Source organism: Felis catus, chromosome B2 (genome assembly GCF_018350175.1).
Source record: "Felis catus isolate Fca126 chromosome B2, F.catus_Fca126_mat1.0, whole genome shotgun sequence".
In the NCBI taxonomy this organism is placed as follows: Eukaryota; Metazoa; Chordata; class Mammalia; order Carnivora; family Felidae; genus Felis; species Felis catus.
Genome location: NC_058372.1, coordinates 133,490,081 through 133,503,220, shown reverse-complemented (window position 1 = coordinate 133,503,220; position 13,140 = coordinate 133,490,081). Strand labels below are relative to the sequence as shown.

At 50.5% G+C, this 13,140-nt stretch overlaps 1 protein-coding gene across 13 annotated transcripts in view; it reads right to left on the bottom strand.

The window, feature by feature from the left end:
- Window positions 1–13,140, bottom strand: part of SASH1 (SAM and SH3 domain containing 1) — a 337,965-nt gene that overhangs the window by 93,940 nt on the left and 230,885 nt on the right. The window lies entirely within an intron of this gene.

Sequence of the window (13,140 nt, the reverse complement as noted above, 5' to 3'; positions counted from 1 at the left end):
GCATGCGGGCATACATACTCCCTCTCAAAATAAACTTTAAAAACAGAAAAAAAGACCAGCTGAATGAGTGACTACAGCTGGCAGGACTAGCTGTCTCCCATTTCAATATCCCCCTTTCTTAAGAGAACCAAGATTTGGTTTGGGCGGCAGGATACCCTGTTAAGATACTCACTTCCCCATACACCCCCTCGGAGACTAAGTGTCAGTGGCCAGATGCTTCCTTGAGCAGCTGTACCAGCCTTGAAGTACCCACCTCTGGCCTCCTTGCTCTATGAAAAAATATGCCTCCATTTGCCTGAACTCCGCAGTCAGGTTCGGTTACGTACGACTGAATACAATCCTAACGCATTCAGTGGTTAAGAACTAAAAATGACCAACTTCTACAAAGCATTGGTCTGGGTTTACCAAGCACGTTCATATAGATCTCACTGTATGTCGGGCTCACGGAGACCCTGAAACAGCCCCATTATACAGATAAAGAAGAGGATGCCTGGCAAGTTCGCGTAAGCGGCTTATCCAATTGCGGGTCACAGAGCTGGGGCTTAAACGCAGCTCTTTTGGCCCCAACCCGATTTTCACCCCATTAAAACACCTGATTCAGGAAAGGAAGGGCCTCTCGTGTCTGAATCACCACTGGATTCACGGTACCAGGGACGAAACTGTGAGCCTCAAGCCAAAACGGTGTCCGTTTTCTCTACTTATTGGCAGTGAAAGTGCAATTTAAGTTTGTCACTTGGCCACTGGCGTTCACAGACACAGGTCAAGCACTGATTTTTTTTTTTTAATTTTTTTTTTTTCAAACGTTTTATTTATTTTTGGGACAGAGAGAGACAGAGCATGAACTGGGGAGGGTCAGAGAGAGGGAGACACAGAATCGGAAACAGGCTCCAGGCTCTGAGCCATCAGCCCAGAGCCTGACGCGGGGCTCGAACTCACGGACCGCGAGATCGTGACCTGGCTGAAGTCGGACGCTTAACCGACTGCGCCACCCAGGCGCCCCAAGCACTGATTTTTGACGCTTCCTCGGTAGGCGTACGAAGGTGTTGAACGAAAGGAAACCTTAACGTCCTCTTCTGCTTTGGGTGCAACCAGTAAAAACCAATGCCTTTCCTTTATGGCCTCGATGTGAATTTTAAATTTTACTTAGGTCTTTATATTTTAAGAATTACTGAATTATTGTCAAAAGCAAAATAAAACAGGGCTTTTAGCCCATTGTTTTCACCCCCAAAAGCCAGTTTTTATAAAAGGAGAAAAATACCATATGCTGGCTACTTATTCTGTAAACGAAGCAAAATCACTTCCAAATCACTTCCCTTCTACTTCCCCTTTAAACTTGAGTGCATACATGTAAGAAATCTGTGGTGCAAGAAAGGCTCTTCTGCAAGGAACTGTGGCTGAGATGTGGGGCCGGCTGGATGGACACGTCCCCGTGGAAGGCCACGGCCATCAGGACGCGTAGTACACGGGCCTCCGCTCAAGAACAGCTATGAAAACGACCGCCACCCCGCCTGCTATGGGGTGCACGTGGGGTCACTGGCGGGCACCGGGCCTTTGCTGTTCTTGTCAAATGCGCAGGAACCTGCAGGGAAAGGCGGGCTGCAAAGAGTCGGCCCCTGAGAGCCTCAGCCTCGGCGTGGGGAAAGGGAGAAGGGAGACGGAGGAAAAGAGGCTCCATTCAATTATCTCCAAGGTCTGTTTCCATGGCGATGGCTCCGGAAGCGGGTCAGAACTTTCTCAGTGGAAACAAACAGCGGCTCCCATTCACCACGGCCCCGAGCCATGCCGGCCCTGCGGGCCGCTGTGCTGTCTGGGCACAGAGGAGCCCGGGAGGGACGCGGGGGCTGGGGCTGTCAGCCTCTGTTGTGTCAGCTGTTCTGAGGGGAGCAGCGGAGTCGAGAAGCGGCCTCTGAAGGCCAAAGCTGGCGGAGCTGCGGGCCCTTCCTCGCCTCGCCGGTCCCAGTGGCCAGTCACCGTCCAGGACGTGGCGGTGGGAGCCACGTGCCTGTCCTACTTCTCCTGCCGGGCGGCACCAAGGATTGGGTCCCTTCCGCGGTGACCACTGCCACAGCCCTACTTTTAATTCCTTCAGACACAGCTGATGGAAAATTTTTATGTTATAAACACTATGAAGCTGAGAACTCAGGCTTTCCTGTCTTCTCAGATCTCTCGCTCTCTCTCTTTTTAAAAACTGAGATATAACTGACATGTGACAAATCAGCTTCAGGAGTAAAACATAACGAGTCGGTATTTGTATATATTGCGAAATGATCACCACAGTGAACCTAGTTAACTTCCGTCACCGCTCAGATCTCGGTTTTCAATTCCCACGCGTGTCCTCTGCCTTTGCAGCCGCCGAGCTACGCGCTCACTCCGCTGGCTCGTCTCACTTTTGCTCTCAGATTGCTTCACATCCTTCCCCCTTCTGATCCCGAGGCTCTATCTGAAGTGACGCGCCAGCACCCGACAGAGACACCAGGAAGCGGCCCCAAGGGTCACCGTGATGACAAATGACCTCTACCAGCATCAGCTGAGTGCCACCCCCCTGCCCCTGGTGATGGAGACGTGCAGCAGAAGCAGAGAGCGTCAACCTAACGTAAGAAATAGGTTTCGGCAGTGATTCGACCACGCTGGCTGCCTAAGAGCCGCCTGGAAAATTTATTAAAGACTCCACAGTTCCACGTCTCCACCACATCTGGAGAAGTCCATTCGTCAGGCCTTGGAGGGGCCTGAGCGTCTGTCTCTCCAGCTAACTGTGAGGTATGGATATGCCTGGGACACTAGTTGAATCCGCGAGACACATTCCCCATCCTTCCTTCTCCATTCCCTCCTTACATCCTTCTACTCCAAGACCCCCAAAATCTAGTAAGCAGATTACAAGGGCAGTTTTCAGAAGAGAATTCAGGATACAAGCACACAGTAGGATCAAGCAGCCAGGCTTACAGACAAAAGCTTGGGGGCCAGGGTTCATCTTGGGGGCCACGTACCCATCCCTAGTATGCAGGAGACACTCCTTAAAGACTGAAGGAATTTGCCAGTGGGACGGAAAGAATTGAAAAACTAGAAGCATAATAAAAGTTCAGGCAAGTTTTGGACCTTCAGGATGTGTCCCTTTGACCACTGGTCTCCCTGCCTCCTGGGGGCATCTAGACCTCATCTCCTCACATTGACAATGGCCCTTCTCACACACAAAATCCACCCCTGCGCAACCTCTGGGCTGCTCTGAAGACCTCCCAGCTTGTGAGACCCTGAACCCTGAACCACCGGCCTACCCCCGACATGCTGCACCCACACACCTTTGCAGGCCCTCATGTCTTCCTGGAATGCCGTTGCCCTCCACCTGTGCCTAAGAACCACCCCCCCACCCCCGCCATCATCCCTGTGCTGCTCGCTCCTTTGGGTACCTGTGGTGCATCTGTGGCCTGTCAACCTGGCTCAGCTGGAGTCCGTCTCCCAGAATTCCCTTCCCCGCCCTGTTCTACATCAGCATGGGTCCTGTAAGTCACGTGACAGGCAGAAAGCAGAGGCAGTCTGCTCTTCAGGCCCTGTGGCTCCGCAGCCAGGATGCCAGCTCCTCTCCAGGTTCCCGGTGAGTCGAAACTGGAGGCTTGCCTGGAGCTGGTGACAGAGGAGGTGCCCATCTCGGCAGATGGCAGGTCACCGTCTATCCCCCACTCTGCCTGCAGCCTTTTGGCCCCGAATGCCAGTGCGGCTGCCTTGCGGCCACATCACCGGACACAGAAGGAGACAGCCTGGCCGGGGCTGTGGAACCAGCCCCAACGAGCACATGCAGTCAAAACCCTGCGATGACGTCACCGTGACGTCGGCTCCTCCAGCAAAACCCAGCCTGGTGCCGAACTTCTGAGCCTGCGGCCCATGCAGGGGCCTGGCCGGCCCTCCCCTGCTGTTCCTCTGCACTGCGCTCCCGTCACATCAGGATCATGCGGTCATGGCTCCTTCGGGCCGAAAAGAGGACAGTGACCCGGGCACCCCACGCATCCTCCCGGCACCTAGCAAATCTGCGCACACAGCAGAGATCTGGACAATGTTTATTCGGTTACACCCCATTGCTGCCTGGCCCGTCGCTGGTCTTTCCTGATGCACCAGCGTTTGGTCCGTGTGATGGCCTGACCTTGGCAGGCAGATAAATGGATGCGGGCTAGAAGTCCACCTCTGCCTCACTGGAGCTGTGTGGGGGTGGCGATCTTGGTCATTCGGCCTTCCTCACCGCCTCCCCCATTTCCTGTACTGTGAGCTACACCATTTACTTTATACGATACAGTGGTCGTAGGTGTGGGGCTTCCCCTGTTCCTGGCGGGACGGGACTGCCATTTGCTTACCGATCGCCTCCCCTCCCCAGCCCCACCCCCACCGCTGCCCAGTGTCCCGTTCACTTCTGCAGGGCACAGACCCAACCCCAGCCCCCTCGCGTCCTACATACCTCCCGGCAGTGGCCTGTCTCCGGCCACCACGCACACGCGGCCTCCGGCTGCGGCCCGGGCGCGTGGTCTCCGGCTGGGGCAGCTGGGGCTCCCTCACCAGATGAAGCGAAGGGCAACGGGGTTTGCAGTGGGGGAACAGCTGAGGTGGAGAATTCGAGCACAGCTGCTCCCGCCCCGAGCCCCTGCATTCTGGAATGCTGAGCCCCTCAGATATGCTATGCGACGGAGCACACACGTGTGCAGACACAGATCCCGCCCGCACACACACATACTTCAGCCCGTCGCATGAGCTCTGAGACCGGTTGCTGTCCCCAGCCTTCCCGAGTGAGGAGCATGGAGGAATGGCATTTTTTTTTTTTTAATTAAAAACAAATCTCTTTTGAGAATGGCGTAGTTTAAGTGGCCGTGGCCATTGACGAGTTCTGGGTACGACACCATCCGACAGATGGAGGAACCGCACACACGGCTGCCACTGCCATCGGCCGGGCCACGGGCCACAGGCCACAGGCCACGGAGGCGGACGAGCGAGAACAAGCGAGACGTGAGCACCTAGCAGATGTCAGGCGCCGTGCTTCACACAGCCCCCCCTCAGAAGGAGCGTTTATTGTGCACATTTTGTGGATGAGAAAGCTGAGGCTTGGGGCACTTAAATAAACTGTTTCTGATCCCACGACCAGCAGAGCTGAAACTCAGGTTCAGGTTCTAATGCCAGCGCCCACCTCCTCCTCCCGGGAGGCCAGCGGGGACACAGCAAGGACACATCCACCTGAACGGGACAGGACCGACTTGTGAACTATTCTGAAGGACACGCCTCCACGTGGCTTCCCCATCCCAGGCGCATGGCCCCCATGGGAAAGGTCTGGCATTCCCCTCCCCGACCCACGGCCCTGCCACAAACAGGATGTGGAAACAGGATGCGTGGTCTCAGCTCCAGGGGACGCGGCTTGACCTGGACTTCCCAGCAACGTGCAGACCTCATCAGCAATTCTCAGTGAATCTAATCTGTTCCAAAGGAAGGTTGGTAACCGCGCGGCCCGCGGGTTTCTAGTGCTTCCTTCTACGTCTGAGAATGAGCACGGGGAGCCCCACCTTGTCACACAGCAGGACACGCAACCCCGGACAGACGGCAGACCCCATCCGTTTTCAGGGGCGTCCACAAGGGATGGACCCGAAGCCCTCTCCGGCCCAGTCTCCGGGACCGAGAAACTTCTTGTTGAGCAAGAGGGCGGAGGTCCCTCGGAGGAAACAACTTACCCAGAGGAGAATGCCTTACACACTTCAAGTCCCCAAGAACACCACGCATCAACTTGTATACAAATGTCCACAGCAACACTGTTCCTAATTGCCAGAAAGTCCAAACAACCCTAGGTGTCCACCATTCAGTAAGTGGATAAGTGAAATGTGGCACATTTCATAGAACAAAAGGAACCCATGGGGATGAGCCGTGAGAACAGTACGCTGAGTGAAACAGTCCCTTAAACCGCATGTGACTGCATTTCCACGGAACGTCCACAAGAGGCAAATCTATAGAAACAGAAACTCAGTTAGCGGGTTGTTCAGGGGTGACAGAAGCGGTAGGGCAGCTCAAGGCGGCGGGGCTTCTTCTGGAATTGACGAAAATATTCCCAAATCGATTGTGGGGACAGGCACAAAACTGTAACTCCATCAAAAACCGCTGAACTGGATCTCTTCCATGGGTGAGTCGTATGGTATGTGAATTATATCTCAGTGAGCTTGTCACCAAAAATAAAGTAAGATAAAATAAATGTAACCTCCCACAAAATTGCAGCTGTTACAAGTTTTAAGGACTTTTTAAAAAACTGTAATATTTTGTGTGTAGTTCTCAATGTTGTACCTTTATCTGGAGGTAATATGTGGTCATTTCTTTTTTAAGTTTTATTTATTTATATGAGAGACAGAGAGAGAGAGAGAGAGAATATCCCAAGCAGACTCCACACTGTCACTACGGAGCCCAACTTGGGCTCGATCCCGCAAACTGTGAGATCAGGACCTGAGCTTAACTGACTGAGCCCCCCAGGCACCCCTGGTCTGTCATCTCTATTTAACAGAGAAGGAAAAATCTGAGGGGACTTGAACAAGATTACAAAATGGAATTGGGGGGGCGGAGGAAGGGGAGCAGCCCTTAGATATAGATTTGGGGATTTGTGGAAGCTACTATTCTGTATACTACATGTGTTTTTAAAAAAAAATTTTTAGAGAGAGAGAGAACAAGTGAGCTGGGGAGAGGGATGTGGGGGGAAGAGATGGGGATGGGGACGGAGACAGAGGCAGAGAGAATGAGAATCTTAATCAGGCTCCACGCTCAGCACGGAGCCTGACGAGAGGCTTGATCTCATAACCCTGGGATCACGGCCTGAGCCAAAATCAAGACTCAGCCGCTCAACCTACTGAGCCACCCAGGCGCCCCTAAAATGTCTGGACAGGTGTCTTTTAAATGTGAATATTCACCATCGGAAAGCACTTGCTTATTACATTGCTACTGGTTTAAGGAGACACTGACACATGCTGGGTAACAGGTAAGACCAAAGTACGTCTTCTGTAATTCCGGTCCTGGGGACAATCCAGTTTTAGCCCTATTTCAAAGAACTGAACAATCAATGCTTTCAATGCAAGTATTTAATGAGCCCTTGCTCTGTGAAAACAACTCTTTTGGACACTGAAGAAAATTCAAAGAGGGGAAGAATGTGAGCTCTCAGCCTCCTGGAGCTCGAGATCATGCTAGACCAGGTAGGATTCAGGAAGTACACAAAGCTAGAGCCCCCAGGCGAGGGCCTGAATTTGGACCAGACAACATAGATAACAGACAAGTTTATTGGGCACTTATTAGGTGCTGGATAGCTTATTAAGTGAGGTATATACTGTACAGATCATCTTCCTTTTACAGTTGGGGAGACCATAGACACCAAGATCCAGGTAAGAAATAGCCTGGGTTTGAACCCAGAGAGTCTGCAGTCACACAGGGTATCTTCACCCCAAGGCTGTCATGGCATTCAGACTGGATAAGGTTTTTTTGTCTCTAGCTCTGAGACCTTAGACAAGCTGATCACTCTCAAAAATGGTACATACTTCAAGGAGTCCGTGAAAAATTAAATGACAAAATACAGTAAAAGTGATTAGCACGGTGTCCAATAATAGAAATGAGCCAATGAGCGTTGTAAGCGTTACAACGATGATGATACTTGTTACAATACCCTGAGACGTCAGATCTGTGCCAAAGGCTACCTGATTCCAAAAGGTGGAAAGAACAGGGCCAGTGAAGAGACTGAGAAGGCACTTAAAGAAAGGAGACGCTCTCAAGGAATGAGCTCCAAGCAGCCCAGGAGGCATCTGGGAGATGAGAGAGAGGCTACGGCAAGGCTGGCGGTGGGAGGGAAGCCCCAGGCTGGGGCTGCACGGGGACGTTCTGATCAAAGCACAAGCACGCACAGGTCCTAATTTATAGGTGCCACTGGGGAGATCTCTGCATCCCCTGCCTGCTCCATATGGCCCGATTGTACTTTAGGGAGACTAAAGATTCTACTTTAGGACACACTATCCTAGTTCACGAAAAGAGCATTAAAGGTATTGCTTGCAGTAGTGAAGGTGAAAAAGAAGGAAACACAGGAAAAGTTACAGAAGTAGAAGCAACAGGAATTCACGATTAAAGTTTTAGAACCATGGAAGAAAAGCAACAGATAACAATGCCAAGGCTGCGTGATGTGCAGAAAAATGGTCCCAAGGACAGAAAAGGGGACGTCTGATCAAAGAGCAGGTTGTAAGAGGTGAGAAGGTAAGAAGGGAGGGAGCGAGGGGTTGTGCTGGTAAGATAATGCATCTGGGGCGACAGTGACAGTAATGAGCAGGCACCCGCCAAGTCGCGGCAACACGCAGGTCACCCGATTGGGAAACGGGGCACAGGGACAGATGTGTATGTGAGGTGGGTGCCCAGAGACAAGAGGTCAAAGCCCTGAGTGGGGGCACCTGGGGACAGCTTGCAGGATGGATAAAAAGCCCTTGGGGAACTCCAATGGTAAGGGATGGGCAGAAAAAAAGGGAACCACCAAGACTGGGCATCAAGTGAGGACAAACTAGAACCCATAACGCCACAGACCCCAAGGGCGAAAGTACACGCAGACCCCACGGGAAAGGCAGCAGTGCTGAACCCGGCAAGGATCTGCGAGTGGGGAGGGGCTCGTGGGTTGGTTACTTCTGCAGCACTGACCTCAGATGGCATTTCAGGGAGAGGAGGAGTCGGGCTCCCGGGCAAAGTTCAGTCACCGGGGAAGAAGTCAAATTACGGTTTGCGAGAATGGCGAGAAGCCTTCTACGGGATGGAGAAGAAGAACGAAGCACGTTTGTGACACTCACCCACTTACTCATCGATCCGACGTTACTGAAAGTCTTTTATGTGAAAGACCCAGGGGTGGGAGTGGGTGGTGGCCCCCCTCCACCGACGCACACACGTACGCGTGCACCTGTAACCGAGGTCCACTGCCACGGGAGCAGGGGAGCGCGGAGTTCCGGAGCCCAGCGGCAGGACACTGTACCCCAACCCTGTGAATTAGGGAAGACTTCTGGCAGGAGACCAGAGCTCGATTTCTAAGTGTGATAGGATCTGCCCAGAGAAGGAGGGTTGGGGGGATGCTCAGGGAGTCGGGGACGGGGCACCCCACCGGAAGGAGCAGCCATCTCGGAGGCTCGGCATGCCGTGGGAGCGCATGGCCAGTCTGAGCCATCCGGGGAGCTTCACCCCACCTGGAGAGCAGGCGGGACGATGAGGGAGGTGAACAGGCGGGCAGAGGCAGGTAGTGAGGGAGAAAAAGGCACAACGAGAGATGCGAGCGATCCACGGTGGCAGGAGAGAGAGAAGCAACCAGAACACGAGGATCACAAGCAGGGCTTCTTCTCGGAGGGCAAAGGGTTAAAGGAGGAGGCTTTTGGGGCGCCTGCGTGGCTCAGTCTGCTGGACGTCCGACTTCGGCTCAGGTCACGATCTCGCGGTCTGTGAGTTCGAGCCCCGCGTCGGGCTCTGGGCTGACGGCTCGGAGCCTGGAGCCTGTTTTGGATTCTGTGTCTCCCTCTCTCTCTGACCTTCCCCTGTTCATGCTCTTGTCTCTCTCTGTCTCAAAAATGAATAAATGTTAAAAAAAAAATTAAAAAAAAAAGGAGGAGGCTTTGGGGGGGCGGGGGTGGGAAGGAAACTTGACGCCCTGTCAGAAGAGTAATCAGCTAGCCAGATGAAACAAATCCGAGAGGGAAGCGGTGTCCAAACGGAGTAAATGCTTGCATAGAACATTTATAAACCAGATGCCATCCATTTCATTCGAGCACACAACACCGCTCCATTGGCTTGCCCTCCTTTGATTTATCTTCCTCTTCCATCGTGCGATATATTTTTGGGCTTTTTCACCATGAAACGGTTCAAGTGTAGCCATAGGTAATGAAAGAAAGTGAAACTAAATCAGTGAGTTTTCAACTCTGGTGAAAGACTTAGTAGAAAAGAGCTGATAAACATTGGCGAAGGTGAAGTTTTGAGATTTATTTTGGACCTTCCTGCCTCTGTAAATAAATAACTGAGGCAGCTTATATGTGAATGAGAGTAAACTTGTCTCTCCTTCCAAGAGGACCACAGGACTGCGGGTTTTAGCTGCTGCTATTTACATAAAGCCAATGAACTCAATGTGCCCCTGACCTCTCTATCTGCATAAGCAATGCAATTGTAAGTATTTTGGAATCGTAGAGTGACGGTTAGGAGCACGGGCTCTCAAATGGGATAAAATCCAGGCTGTGTCACTTCATTAGCTGTGTATCCTTGAGCAGCTTATTAACCTCTCTGCGCCGCAGTTTCTGCCTTTGGCAATAGGAATAATATCAGAGCAAACCTCACAGGGTTGTTGTATTAAATAAGTCAATGTTAAGTGTTTAGGTCAGTTCCTGGCCCATGCACCAACACTCAATGAACATTACCTGCTATTTCCTATTTTTTTCTTTTCCAACTTGCAGAACCAACCCTGTAAAGACTACTTCCAATCTAGATACACACCTAGAAATAACCAGATGGGCTCCCCTACAGTTGGCTTCCTTGAAAGTAATGAATCCAAATCATCCAGATACACAGCTTAGTTATTAGCCATCTAGCTAATTTGCAGATTACTGTTTCAGATGTATACACACACAAATAAAAGACTAAATTATTGTGGAAAATACTGCTAGCTTTCTACCCAATGTCTAGTCTCCTTCCTTCCTTAAGACACTCATTTTGTTCAGGGCAGTAAGACAGTCAGCAAAAAACACGCACGTCGGGGCACCTGGGTGGCTCAGTGGGTTAAGCATCTGACTTCGGCCCAGGTCATGATCTCACAGTTTGTGGGTTTCAGCCCTGCATCGGGCTCTATGCTGATGGCTCAGAGCCTGGAGCCTGCTTTGGATTCTGTGTCTCCCTCTCAATCTGCCCCTCCCCTGATCGTGCTCTGTCTCCAATCAATCAATCAATCAATCAAATGTAAAAACAAAACAAAACACGCACATCCCCAAACTCTCCTATGGCAGTGGTCGCCACGTGTCCCAATTTTGGGCTGACTTTCTTTGCTTTATTTTTCTCCGTTGCAGAGTCTAAAGCATACAAATGATTTACTCCAGCTCCCTACGTGCAGCTCATGTCAGCTCATCACATGTCCTAGAGCCCCAAACAGGGTCCTGCACACAAAGCCGGTGCCCAGTGAACAGCTGCTGCGTGAAGAAACGAGTGACACAAACTGGAATGTGTGGGACAGGGTTTCTAGGAAAGCTTTTTAAAGGGTACGCCTGTGGCTTTTTGCCCTTTTACCTTCTTCACCCCGTTTCTCCTTCCCACCTGGGAGATGGCAGCAGCCACTAGAAAACCAAGAGACTGACAAAAAGAACAAACAATATAATCTGGCTACCGGAAGGCTCAGCTGAGCCACAGCACAGCCCTAGACACCGCCCCCCTGGAACGAGGATATATCAAATGAACACTGTATTATTTTTCATGCTGCTTTATGTCATGTTTTCTGTTATTTGTAGCTAAATGCATCCCCAATACAGTTATAAAGAATGTTCCCAGCAAAAAACTCTTTCTCGCTAGATATTCTTGAGATTAACTGGTGAGTACCAAAAAATGTAACTAACGTTCAAGCTTGTTAGCCAGTTGACGCAAATCTAAGATCGGCGTAATAAAACAGATAGTCTCATCAACAGGCAGTGTAAATGGATATAAATAGAAGAGGTTCAAATGAAAACTCACTTGGCCTTTTTTATATTTTCAGTGAAAGCATATAGAGACCAGATAGATTGTAGGAAAATAAGGATGAATGAAGCCTTTGTCAAACTGGTGGGGGCAGGTCTGTTCTATGTATGTATGTACGTATGTATGTTTCTTCCTGTCTGCCTGTACATCTATCTATCCATCCATCCATCCATCCATCCATCATGCAGGTCTCACACACCTACAGGCCAAATACAGCCTTAGCAGCCCCATTGGGCAGTGTCTCCAGGTGACGTGATGTCAGGTATATTCCCACCCTCTTTGTTCTCCTCTGGTTAGAGCTGTATTCCTGGAACTCGAGATTGTAAACCCTGGTAAATGATAAATACCACTTCGCGAGGTGACGTTTTTAGAAATCAGGTATTTGCATTATAGTTGACACCTGATACCTTCCTTAGCTCAGGTTTTAACTGGGGGAGAAGGGAGGGAGAAAGCTGTGCTGAGGGTCTGGACAGCGGGGGAGTCACAAGGGCCAATCACCGGACAGTGGGAGCCACAAGGGTCAATCACCGGACCCCCGGACCCCCATCCTGTCATCGAGGCCTCTGCTTCAAGGGTGGGCTGCTGTAGAATCTGTCCACTTTTGTCTACTGAGTTCCCTTGCCTTTTGAATACAAAGCAGAAGAAATGTTCTGCCCATAAAACAAGACTGCTGACTCAGAATGATATTTGGGTTGGCAGCTACTTTGTGGACATTTAACCAGACACAACCAACTGGTTTCCAGGTCATCCTCCGGGGCTTACAAGCAGCATTTGTATCTGAAGAATGGCACATTTTCAAGTACCAAAATACAAATAATTCAATAGAAACAAAAGTACCCAGATTATAATTTGAGCTAGAGTGTCCATCTTATTAAAAAACAAACACCTTTTGGAGGGTTTAATCCAAGATAATGAGCAACTTAAGAATAAGTATCATCATTTCTATTTTAATTTATTTATTTTGAGAGAGAACATGAGTGTACAAGTGGGGGAGGGGCAGAGAGCGAGATTCCCAGGCAAGTTCCGGGCTGTCAGTGCCGAGCGCGACAGGGGCTCAATCCCAAACTGTGAGATCGTGGCCTGAGCCAAAATCACGAGTCAGATGCTCAACTGACTGAGTCACCCAGGCACCCCAAGTATCATCGTTTTGTAAACATCACCATAAAAACTGATTCAGGCAACAATCATTGAGAGAATCTAAAACCATCAGGTAAAAGTCTGATGAGGAGCAAGACATTTACGAGGTCTCAGATTATCTGCCCACAAAGTATTTACCAACTGCAAAGGGAAAGTTCTAACTTCTCAGAAGAAACTTGATGGACATCACCTTCATCAAATAATCAAAATTAGTATCACCAACAATGGGACGAAGTGACGTCATGATGTAGTGAACTGAAAAGAATGTAACATCAAAAATGCACTACCCGAACCCTA